Genomic DNA, 13,711 nt, shown 5'->3' on the forward strand with positions numbered 1-13,711 from the left:
TTCTAGAAGGCACTCTAAATTTGTATTGCACTTAGACATTGAGTGACATTTGAAGCTGTTTGTTGTTTTCATTGCTAAGAGATGCTTAAGGTATCATTTTAGTTTTGACAACTGGTGGCAATAGTGTAGGATAAGATAAGAGACTATCTTTTTCCTGCCTTCTCTTTTGATCTCCAAAAACATCATGATAATTGAAAATGCACTTGAATGCAGTTTAAATATATTTCAACATGTAGTTGGTACTAGGATTCAGAAATATTAATCGTATACTATTTCTTTTAATAGTGCAAGGGTTAAGTAGGAAACTTTGAATAACTTCATGGTTTGAATGCAGAGGAGGATCACCGACAACAGTTTTGAAGTGATGTGCTGGCATAAGAAATTCCTATGACTGATGCAAAGGGCTTTTTCTGCAAATGAATACGATCCATAAATGCCCCACAAATCAGAACATTTGAGCAACACCTTGGAATGTTTCAAAACAGATGTGACTTTTAAAAATAAATTCACTCATGGGGCATGGACATTGTTGGCTGGGCAGCATTTAGTGCCCATCTCTATCCCATCATGCTTTGACTCAGTTTACTTTTGATTTGTGAAGTTGGACTGAAGTCTTGAATTTAGTTGGCTATATGGACAATAGGATCAAGAGTAAACTGTTGGGCAATCAACGTTGGAGCAATGTTTGCAAATTTTTAATCTGTTAACCTAAATTCCCACTTTTGTACATCTACTGTTAATCTGGATCCAATGACTTTGCATCTTGCTTTTAGATGCAGATTTAGATGTTTATTGTCATGTTTACTTGAGTAAACATGACAATCCTTGTACAAAAGACAGGATTAAGAACAGAAGCAGAAATAAAAGAAACAGCCAAAAGAAAAGGAAACATCCAGGTCGCTCGCCTGACTTCACCATGAGTCCTCACTGCCAGAAAAACAAAGCCATCAAGTCCAACCCTTAGGCTGTGAACACTTCGGGTGCCTCCTGAGTCCCTGAACTGGATGCCACTGCCTCTGCCTGTTACTTTCAGGTCTCTTTGTTCTGAAGAAGCTTCTCTATTGTTGAAACTTGGCGTGCACTGGAAATGAAACCCCATTACTCCAACAGCAGAACCAACTGAGTAAATGTTTTATTTTCATCAGGGATCCGGGTCGTGTCGTTTCGTGGCTAGTTGGTGTTATCAGCTATCCTTAGTAGCCACACACGCAGATGACAAGCAACATGAATTCGACTGGGACAACACTACTATTATAGGACAAGCCAAACAGAGAACAGCCAGGGAATTCTTAGAGACATGGCACTCATCCACAGATTCAATCAATAAGCACATTGACCTGGACCCAATATACCGACCACTGCAACGGACAGCTGGAACTGACAACCGGAAGCGGCAGATTCAAACCACTATAAATGCCGGAGGAAACATCACAGAAGCACTTCACAGGAGGCTCCCAAGCACTGAGGATGTCACCTAGACAGGGGACGAAACGTCTGCAACACAAATTCCCAGCTCGGCGAACAGTAGGTCCACAATGCTTTAACAATTCCTCTGGAAGAGTAGAACCGGGGGTAAGTTCTATTTAGGTTCTTTACAACCCCATATAAACAGTAAGGGGTGCCAGAAACATAAGATTAAAGACATTATCGAGTAATTGTCAAACGAGCGCCTTGACACTGCCTGAATCAATTTTTAAAGGAGGTGTCATTTCTCAAGACCTATCTACAACACTATTGATGCAAATAGGAAACCCTTTCAGTAGCCATGAATATACTTTTGAAATCCTTACTAATTAACAAGAACTTTTCAATTTGTTCTCTGCTGCATGAGGTGTGCAAGCTACTAAATATGAAGTACAAGATGACAAACTCCCACTCCTGCCTCTTGTGTGAGACTCAAATATTTTCTTTATCCAAACTTGAATGGCTTGAGCACAAGAATGTTGTCGCTTGCCTTAAAAGCACCCAGTCTGGAGAACAATGGGTGGTGAGGTGCATTTCTGCCTTTGTATTTCTTAGCAAAACCTTAATAATGGAATTGGGTTGTTTTCATATCTTCACTTTAAATGGTTAATAGTTGTAGAAATCCAACTTTCAAGAGGTTAAATGCAAATAGCGTGCATTCATGCGGTATAATTTCATTTATGTACTTATTCACATCATCCTAGGTAGGCTTTAAATTTTGGGAGCAAAACCTCAAAGTAAGTTGAGACTCACATCTACCAATCTGCAGGGACACAGAATCCCTACACGTGTTAAAGCAGGCCATTTGGCCCATTGAGTCCACACTGACCCTCCAAAGAACATCCCACACAGACCCACCCTGTATTTCCCATGGGAACTCTGCCTCTGCACATACCTGCACAATAAAAATAACTTAGTATGGCAAATCTACCTAAAACACCCATTTTCGAACTGTGGGAGGAAACCCACACAGACACAGGGAGAATGTGCATACTCCACCCAGATAGTCACCTGAGGATCCTGGTCCTGTAAGGCAGCAATGCAAACCACTGAGCCACCTTGCTGCCGTTACCATTCAGAATGATATTAGATGTGATGAGGATGCCGATGGGCAGCACTTATTGTGCAACAAAATTTACCTGTAATTTCAGTTTGCACTGCATTAAATAAACAGGATTTTATACATGGCTAGTAATTTATTTGTTACATCTGGGCCCTCATAGTCTCTGTATTTCCAGGTAATAAGAGATGCAAGTATAAAAATGTGATGTAACTACACTGGCATCTGTTTATACAGCAGCAGAGCCCAGGCTCAAAGAAGCAGTCAAGCGAAATGATGTGAAGCCATGTTGAGCAGGACCACTTCATCCATGTAAATTCAGCTGTAAAGGAATCAGTGAAAGACAAACTGTTCTGGTAATTTCGAGCCAAGGGTAACAACTCAGGAATGTCATTTTGCTTAACAAAATCCAAAGTTAAGCTAAATTAAATGAATGAACAGACTAACTAGTTTAGCTGAATGAGTTCTCTTAGGTTCATAATAAATTTAATGTCTTATTAAATAGGAGTTACATGTGATGCATTCTGATTTACAAAAGTGGTTTATCATTTATATTCCATGTATCATGTATTTTATTCATACCTCATATTAAAACTTGAAATAGTTAATTTTTAAATATCGATTTAAATTACAAGTTGGCTGCAGTATGCACGAAACAATATTCTGCACCATGTTCTCTGTTCTGCTTTATGAATTAATCTTGTGTATTTACTTAGTCATCTCCATTAAGCATGAAATTCGTGTTAGCAATGAATACACCTACGGTTCTGATATCAAATATCAAATTTCTAAATTCACATAGCGTGACTTGTCACATTTACTTCAAATTGATGCTTGTTGTGAAGTGAAGTTGGACTTAATTTACCTCTTTCCACCTTTATCCTGACATTGCTTAAAAAAAGCTGTTGTACTAATTGTTAGTGCAATAATGTTCCCTGTTACCTAATTTAATTTTAATTTTTGCAATTAAGAAAGCTGTTATGTATTTATGGATTTGCTTCAACCCTTGTAAAATAAAGGCACAGTCAAAAGACTAGAGATCAAGATGTTTCCTCAAATAAGTTTAATGTGATATTTAAAGATATGAGTAACCATGAGGTGAAGAAGAGATTTTGCTGCTTCTGCAACAGGCTGGTGGGCTTTCTGTTCTTTCTCTGGTAATATATAAATGAAGTCAAGTAGGTTAGCAAATATATATCTTGGCTTCAGTAACAGATTACGATGAATTGATTATTACAGGAAGCTTTGTATTTGCCATGTGGGGTAAAGGTGCACAAATTGTTGGAAGTTGGGAAGACTGGCTGAGAAAGTAGCTGAAAAGTTGTGGGTATCAAGGGCTTCATCAAAAGAACAAAGAATAGTAGAGCACAAGAACAGGCTCTTCAGCCTGCCAAGACTGTGCCAATACCTGATGCTTCATTAAACTAAAAAATCTTTTGCCTCTAAGGTGTCCATACCCTTCTATTCCCTGCTGATTCGTTATATCCATCAAGATGCCTCTTAAACATTGCTATTGTATCTGACTTCATCACCTGCTCCAGCAATGCATTTCAGACACTTACCACCCTCTGTGTTAAAAGACCTGCCTCTCACACATCCTTTAAACTTACCTCCTTTTACCTTAAACCCATGTCACCTAATAATTGACATTTCTACCCTGGGGAAAAAAAAACTATCCATTCTATCCATGCCTTTCGTAATTTGATAAAATTCTATCAGGTCACCTCTCATCCTTGGATGTTCAAGTGAAAACAAATTATGTTTGTCCAATGTCTGCTCAGAACTAATACCCTGCAAATTGAGATAAACCTTTTCTGTATCCTCTTCAAACCCTCCATATCCTTGTGGTAGTGTGGCAGTCAGAACTGTACACAATATCCCAAATGTGGTCTAACTAAAGTTCTAAATGGCTGCAACATGACTTGCCAATTTTTATACTCTATGCCCTGTCTGATGAAGGCAAGCATATCATGTGCCTTCTTGACCACCTTATTCAGTTCTGTTGTCTCTTTCAAGGAACTGTGGACCTGTATGCCTAGATTCCTTTTTATGTTGATGTTTCTAACAGTCCTGCCATTTACTGTATGCTTCCCTTCTGCATTAGCTCTTCCAAAATGCATCACCTCGCATTTGTCCAGCTTAAACTCTAAGTCTCCGGCCTGTCTTTTTCCTTCTGTACCCTCTAACAATCCTCCTCACTATCCACAGCTCTCCCTCTCTTTGTATTGTCTGCAGACTTGCTAATCTGGCCACTTATATTCATCTCCAAATCAGCTTCCTCCAAATCATTTTTATATATTCCACACAACAGGGGTCCTAGCACTGATCCCTCTGGAACACCACTGCTCACAGATCTCCAGTCAAGAATTTTGATAGAAGTTTTCTAAATAATTAGTTTAGACAAAGAGAAGCTTTTCTATTGGCAGAAAGGTCATGTACCAGATATCATCATTATAAGGTGATTGGCAAAAGTGCCAAATGCAGCATGAGGAAATGTATTTTATATAGTGAGTGCCTTGGATTTGGAATGTTCTACTTGTGTGTGGTACATGCAGATTTAGTCATGGCTTTCAAAAGATAATTACACAGGCTCTTGGAGAGAATAAAGTTGCTGGGCTATGGGGAAAAGATGGGGAAGTAGAGCTAATTTTGTTGCTTTTGTAGACAGCTGATACAGATTTGATTGGCCGAATAGCTTCCTTCAGTGCTGTAACCATTCAATGATCCTGAGAAGAGGAAATGCACTGTTTGTGTATATAATGGAATTTTATCTTTGTCTGACCATTCCGATTTCTTTGCTAATTGTATTGAGTTCCTCCAGTCTTTTAAGTCCAACCATCTTCAGCTGCTTTATCAATGACCTTTTGTCAATCAGAAGGCCAGAATTGAGTTGTATGTTGATGATTACACAGCATTCATCACCACTCTTTCGATACTGAAGCAGTCTGATTTTCAGTACCATTAATGTTACTGAATCCCACTGATCAACATTCTATTAGCCAGAACTGAATGGAATGAGCTACATGAAACCTGTAGCTAAAAGCAGGTCAGAGGCTGGGAATTCTGCAGTGTGTATTTCATTTCCTGACTCCCCAAAACCTGTCCACCATCTACGAGACACAAGTCAGGAGTGTGATGGAATACTCTCCATTTGCCTGAATGGGTGCAGCTGGAACAACTCAGGAAGCTTGACACCATCTGAGAAAAGCAGTCTTCTTAACTGGCAGCCTAACCACCCAGAGGGTCAAAATAATACGTATATTTTTGGGCTCTTTGGAAAACTTTCTTGAGAGCCACTTCGCACTTTCAGGGGTCCCTTTCTGTATCTCACGAACACCTATATTCAGTGATGCAGTCACAAAGTAATAATTATCTTCTATATTTGTGTTTTTATTTAAGGTTTTTCTTCTTTAGATAAGATGGTACAAATGTCAAAAATTTCATTCATAGACTATTAGACCTTATAATTTGGACTCTATAAAATAAGCTTTTGTGTTTTTGTTGTAAAAGTATCTCCCATTCTTTGATCTTTTCTGCATTCTCCAAAATAATCTAAAAATGATGCTTTTCCAAAAGCAAATTTTATAGCTGTGAAAATTATAACTTGTAAATAGTTTACTGAAAATCTTTCAAAAATTTGAATGCAGAATACTGGTTTATCCAGGAAAACAGTTTGCAGATTACCTGCTACTTTCCAGTTTGTGTCTCTGCATTAATTAATTAAGATCTTAGCTACCTTGATTGCCAATCCTTTACAGAAAGTTCTCTTGTGTGCCCTCTCCTCTCAGAATGCTGAATATTATGCATAGATGTGAACTCCAATTAAGATAGAATCATAGTCTTCCTACAGTGCAGAAGCAGGCCATTTGGTCCATCAGGTCTGCATCAACACTTCATCTGGTTCACATCCAGACCCATCCCTCCCTAACCTTATCCTCTGTAATCCTGCATTTCTCATGACTAATCAACCATACCTTCATATTCCTAGGCTCTACGGACAATTTAACACGGCCAATCCATCCTAACCTGTACATCTTTGGACTGGGGAAGAAAACCAGAGCACCCAGAGGAAACCCATGCAGACACGGGGAGAAAGTGCAAACCACACCGACTGTCGCCTGAGGATGGATTCAAAGCTGAGTACCTGGAGCTGTGAGACAGCAGTGCTAACCAATGAGCCACGGTCATACCCTCTGATCCACTGTGCCACTCTTATCAGAGGTTGGTGAGAAGAGAGACAGCATCCAGCTCAGGGACAAAAAGGAATGCCAAACAGCAATTTCCGTGAAACATTGAGAAAGAAAATAGATCAATTAGAAAGCCCCCACGTTGTCACATGCCTTGAAGACATCAACTCTGAATTGAATTCTGAATAAGAATTGCATGTTTTTTTTTAAACTTACCATGTATGTCAACATTAAAGTAAGCATCAGAAGTATTTTGGTACCAAATGGAAAATACACTTCAGAAATAAGATGAGATAAAAGTTTAACAATAAAGCTCCTTATGTTTCGTACAGCTAGATTGAAAAGCCATCTCAGGCATGGGGTGGAACCCTGAACTATGGTGAGAAACGTGGGAGAGTCACATGGGAGTTTGAATGATATTTTCTTGACGTCAAGGCCGACAAGTTGTATTTTACAACAAAGTCTCAGGTTTTGAGATGTGACTTAGCGACATGGATTATTATTCATTTCTACCCTCATTACTACTAAATCTTGCTTTATTAATATGCAGTCTCCAACTCTCCCACCCACCTGATAGAAACTAGACACTGAGAGTTCCCAACATAAAAGTATGAGTAGATACCTGGTGATTCTAACTCACTGCATGCTCCTCCGGACTTCTACTTTAGACACCCGGTACAAACATCTCTGGACACAATGCATGGGCAGTGGCTGCATGCATGACCAATGTAGATTGCTGGCATTCAGTATGTACCAGACTCTCTCCAACATCATGATTCATCTGTGATCCATCTATTGATTTTGCAATTTAAAGTACACAGGCTCCTTCCTTTATAACGCTGCTTCAAGAACACTGTGAACGGGATTTGGAGATGCCGGTGTTGGACTGGGGTCTACAAAGTTAAAAATCACACAACACCAGGTTATAGTCCAACAGGTTTAATTGGGAGCACACTAGCTTTCGGAGTGATGCTCCTTCATCAGGTGATAGTGGAGGGCTCGATCGTAACACGGAATTTATAGCAAAAGTTTGCAGTGTGATGTAACTGAAATTATACATTGAAAAATTGATTGTCTGTTAAGCCTTTCATCTGTTAGAATACAGTGATAGTTTCACTTCTTTCATGTGTAAATCACAAAACCCTTTTCTTTGAAGTTGCATTCTCGGGTGAGCTGTTAACAATGGTGATAGCTAGACAATATGTTGAAGGTGTTAGCCCCCGTGTTCTCTGTCTATGACCTGATGTTTAGATTGATTCTAACCTAAAAAGTGAGATAACAGAGTTTTACATAAATTCATGCAGTTTTTGAGCTCAGAGTTCTACATGAATGTATGCAGTTTTTGAGCAAAGTGCGTGAGAGATTGTGTGAGGTGAAAATGGATAGAACAGCCATTATTATAGAATCCCTACAGTGTGGAAACAGGCCATTTGGCCCAACACATCCACAACGACCCTCCGAAGAGTAACCTATCCAGACATATTCCCCTACCCTATTACTCTGCATTTAACTCTGAGAAATGCACCTAAGCTGCACATCCGTGAACGTCATGGGCAAGTTAGCATGGCCAATTCACCTAACTTGCTTATCTTTGGATTGTGGGTAAAAACTGGAGTATCTGGAGGAAACCCATGCAGACACGGGGAGAATGTGCAAACTCCACACAGAGAGTCACCCGAGGTTGGAATTGAACCTTGGTCCCTCGTGCTTTGAGGCAGCAATGTTAAACACTGAGCCACTATGCCACCATTAGTGCTGGTGCAAGTTGGGGGAGGGGTGAGGGGAGTGGGATGGAAGTGAGATAGTAGGCAGCACAGATGACAGGCAGGGTAAGTGGTGTGCCGGTATAGAGTAGGTGAGTGAATGAGGGTATTTCAAACAATATTGGGAGTGATAGGACATGAGCCTTGGTAGGAGGTGGTATAACACCAGAGACAGACTGGTGGCTCAGTGGCACAGCACAGAAAGTAATTGCCCATCGAGAGAATTGCTGGACATTTCTCTGGATGACTGAGATCACACTGAGCTGGGTGACAACGTCAAACCAGGGTGACTATATCGGGTGGCATGATCTGTTCTAAGGGGGACAGGATGACTCTCCTCTGTAACAACACTCCACCAGCCCCACCCCAAACCCTTCCATCAAGACCTCCAGCCTCCTCTCCATAAGATGGTGCACCAATTTCCTCTTGAGCCATGCAGTCAGCTCTAGACTGCGCATGATTAGCTTTGGCCAGTCAGCACACGACTGGGTACACATTACCTTTTAAGGTGTTACTGATGCTGGAATATCCCAGCAGTGATGAGTACTTCTGACAACAGTGAGTGGGAGAATTGGGGTAACACTGAGTGGGGTGCCATGGTGCATGATAGGTAGTTTGTGAGGCAGGTTTGGGAAAACTCACTTGGCACAGGGAGAAACCCTTTGTGAAATCTAACAAAAAAAATGGCACAGCCAAAATATCGGAAGATTCAGCCCCAAGAGTTGAACAGTCAAATGAGATTCTTATGAGTAAGTAGCACGATGCCTAATTGCATGTATTAGCATTTTTATTATTCCAGTCATCTCACCTCGTTGACGTTCAGGTTACCATTCTCTTACCCACGACATAGAAACTCGACCGTGATAATTCCTGACGTGAAGATAATTGCAGTAAGTTGATGACCCCAGCCTGGTCCTCCTGGCTTCTATAAATTACTCACACCTCATGGCACATTCCATGGATAGCAATTGCATCGAAACCCCAGCCCACTTTGCTTTTCCTAGTGCTTTGGCTATATCTTATTTTGTAAGGCTATTCCTTAACTTTCACTTAATATGTCATTTTCTAAGCTCATTGTTATAATCTGCATCTGTTTTCTTTTTAAAATTTCTCTTCTAATATATTCAATTTCTCATGAAGAAAATACATCTAAAACATTGACTTATTTACTTTCATTAGTGGGCTGGTTGACCTGCTGAGTGTTTCTGGCATGTTCTGTTGTTTGTTTAGTGATTTGTTCATCTGCAGCATTATATCTCTCGAGGTTGATGAGGACCATAAGTTCTTTCCGTTTCTCATGCAACGTATCAGTGATTGACTTGACTGCATGTATGATCGAGTCAGGCTACATTTCACTCATAAGTCTGGCTTTGATTGGATAAAAATTCTAGAAATTCTAGAATAAAAAGATCTGAGAGAATTGTGGTAGAGGAAGAATGACAGGAAAACCACAACAAAGTATTTAATTATTTTATTTTATAATTGAGTTTGAATGGTATACTTTAGTATTAATAACTAAGTGCATGACATGAAATCTTTCAAAATGGCTTGCCTAAGGACATTTTCATTTCCTTGTGAATTAAATCAAAAATAGGGCAATATTGTACAGTAAAGGAAACATCCTTCGTTTTTTTCTACTTGTCTTTTGCTCTGAGTTAAATGTTACACAAACAGCAAGTTTTAACTTGCCTATTGAGTATCTAGCCAGGATCATTATCAGCAGTGTGTGGAGGTGGTGCATGCTGTGTTTTGCATCTTCCCCAAAGACCAATAATGGATCTGAAACTTGCTTAAGCTTTGTCTCAAACTCTTCACGTAAGGGCATGCCTTCAACAGATAATGTTATTAAATCTATCAAATGTAAAAGTATCATTGCAAGCTGAATTATTTTGATGTAAGTTTTGACAGTTTTCTGGTTTTATTTGGTTAATACCTTTAGACATTTTAGTTGACTCCATCTTTCTTTTGCAATTAATTTGAATTATTGAACATTTATTTTTAGGCAACTAGAATAAAACAAAACAAGAGGCTTTCATTTGTAATTTAGTTTGTAATTCAGTAACTTTGCATTGTTAGGAGAAGACTGCACTTAACTTTTCAGCCTTTTGAGTGTAGTTAGAGCCATTTGACTGGTTACCCTTGTGAACCTCCTACTGACGGTGTTGACTTGCTTTTAAAGTTTTTTGGAGCTATGTTAATTATTATGTTCCGTATTTGCTTACTTTCATAATTTTCTGCTTAGTTTGAATATAAACTTTTAAACAGTCAGTTGAAAATGGACATTAATATTTATTTAAGAGGTTCATTACCTCAATGTAATGGATGCATGGTATATGTCGGCTAACCTCCTTTTTAGTCTTGCTTAAAAACATGTCAAGTTTTGAACATAGTTGTACTGTCTTGATGCTGATATTAGAACCATAGAAACAATACAGCACAGAACATTTCTCGATGCTGACCCAAAGACACCCAGATGCCTCTTCGAATCTTACCTTCCAGCACATGGTCAAAGCCCGTGTAAATTACAGCCCTGAAGGTGCAGATCCAGGGATTTCTTCAAATGTTTTAACATCTCTGCCTCCTCCATGAATTCAGGCAGCGAATTCCAGATATACCGCAACCTCTGCATAAAACAGATTTTCCTCACATCCCCTTGAATCTTTATGCTTCTGAGCTTGAATCTATAAGGCCTGGTGTTTGAACTCTGAATTGAATTGAATTGAATTTATTGTCACGTGTACGGAGACACAGTGAAAAGCTTTGTCTTGCAAGCAATACAGGCAGATCACAGAGTTAAGTACCATAGATAGTAAATCCAAGATGGAGGATGGGAAAAATTTCTGGCTGTAAGAGCTGATCCTTTTTTTGAGGCATTTTAGGTGTTAGAGGTGGTTTCCTCAAATTCCAGGAGCAGCAATTACTGTTTTATATGCTGTTGCATTGTTTTGGAACTTTGGGGAAAAAAAGTCAAAACAACAGCAGTTTAAAAGGGAGAAGGGCAGACAAAGGTGAGGACAGTGCAGGAGAGAGAGTGAGAGAAAACCTGCAGTTACCTGCAGACATCAGAGTGCATCTGGGAAAATTAACAAACAGTGAAATTCACAACTAATCTTGGAGGAACTGTTGGCAAAGTTCACAGCACAGAATCAGATAAGTTAATTGTTGTTTTAAGTCTGTCCAATAGGAAGGCTGCAGTAGTGGGTACAGTAGATTCTTTCTTGATTATATGTTTTTGGAGATAAGTCTCTTGATTAAACTTAAAATATAAGCCATAGCTATTAATTTAACCTGGGGCAGTGTTTGTAGAGGAATAAGATAGTGTTATTTTCTGGGTCTGTAGATTCTGAAGGAGCAAAAATGACCTTTACTGTGATAAGTACTTCTTGTCAGATGTGGGAGTTTAAAGAGAGTTTAAGGGTTACTGCGGATTATATCTGCCATAAATACTGTTGGATGCAAATCTTATCAGATCGAGTGGATTGGTTGGAGAGACAAATAGAAGCGATGAGGGATTTGCAACAGCAACAGTATGTGATGGATGGAAGTTATAGAAAGGGGGGAAAGTCTCAGATACAGTCACATAGATGGGTTAACTCCAGGAAGGGTAAGAGAGGTCAGCACCTAGGGCAGGAGTCTTTTGTGGATATACCCATTTCAAACAGGTATGCTGTTTTGGAAAATGTAGGGGGTGATGGATTCTCAGGGGAACGTAGCACAAACAGCCAAGTTTCTGGTATTGAGACTGGCTCTAATGCAACGAGGGGTACGTCAGCTTCCAAGAGATCAATTGTGTCAGGGGATTCTCTAGTGCAAGGTACAGACAGACGTTCTGTGGCCAGCAGAGAAAAAGCAGAATGGTGTGTTGTTTCCCTGGTACCAGGATCAAGAATGTCTCAGAGAGGGTGCAGAATGTTCTCATAAGGGAGAGGGGCCAGTAAGAGGTCATTGTCCACACTGGAACCAACGACATTGGAAGGGAAAAAGTTGAGACTCTGAAGGGAGATTACAGAGAGTTAGGTAGAAATTTAAAAAGGAGGTCCTCAAGGGTAATAATATCTGGATTACTCCCAGTACTACGAGCTAGTGAGGGCAGGAATAGGAGGATAGAGCAGATGAATGCATGGCTGAGGAGCTGGTGTATTGGAGAAGGGTTCACATTTTTGGATCATTGGAATCACTTTTGGGGTAGAAGTGACCTGTACAAGAAGGACAGATTTCACCTAAATTGGAAGGGACTAATATACTGGCAGGGAAATCTGCGAGAACTGCTTGGGAGGATTTAAACTAGTAAGGTGGGGGGGGGGGGGGGGACCCAGGGAGATAGTGAGGAAAGAGATCGATCTGAGATGGGTACAGCTGAGAACAGAAGTGAGTCAAACAGTCAGGGCAGGCAGGGACAAGGTAGGACTAATAAATTAAACTGCATTTATTTCAATGCAAGGGGCCTAACAGGGAAGGCAGATGAACTCAGGGCATGGTTAGGAACATGGGACTGGGATATCATAGCAATTACGGAAACATGGCTCAGGGATGGGCAGGACTGACAGCTGAATGTTCCAGGATACAAATGCTACAGGAAGGATAGAAAAGGATGCAAAAGAGGAGGGGGAGTGGCATTTTTGATAAGGGATAGCATTACAGCTGTGCTGAGGGAGGACATTCCCGGAAATACATCCAGGGAGGTTATTTGGGTGGAACTGAGAAATAAGAAAGGGGTGATCACCTTATTGGGATTGTATTATAGACTCCCCAATAGTCAGAGGGAAATTGAGAAACAAACTTGTAAGGAGATCTCAGCTATCTGTAAGAATAATAGGGTGGTTATGGTCAGGGAATTTAGCTTTCCAAACATCGACTGGGACTGTCATAGTGTTAAACGTTTAGATGGAGAGGAATTTCTTAAGTGTGTACAAGACAATTTTCTGATTCAGTATGTGGATGTACCAACTAGAGAAGGTGCAAAACTTGACCTACTCTTGGGAAATAAGGCAGGGCAGGTGACTGAGGTGTCAGTGGGGGAGCACTTTGGGGCCAGCGACCATAATTCTATTTGTTTTAAAATAGTGATGGAAAAGGATAGACCAGATCTAAAAGTTGAAGTTCTAAATTGGAGAAAGGCCAATTTTGACGGTATTAGGCAAGATGTTCGCAGGTAAAGGGATGGCTGGAAAATGGGAAGCCTTCAGAACTGAGATAATGAGAATCCAGGGAAAGTATATTCCTGTCAGGGTTTAAGG

This window comes from Chiloscyllium punctatum, chromosome 39 (assembly GCF_047496795.1).
Source record: "Chiloscyllium punctatum isolate Juve2018m chromosome 39, sChiPun1.3, whole genome shotgun sequence".
In the NCBI taxonomy this organism is placed as follows: domain Eukaryota; kingdom Metazoa; phylum Chordata; class Chondrichthyes; order Orectolobiformes; family Hemiscylliidae; genus Chiloscyllium; species Chiloscyllium punctatum.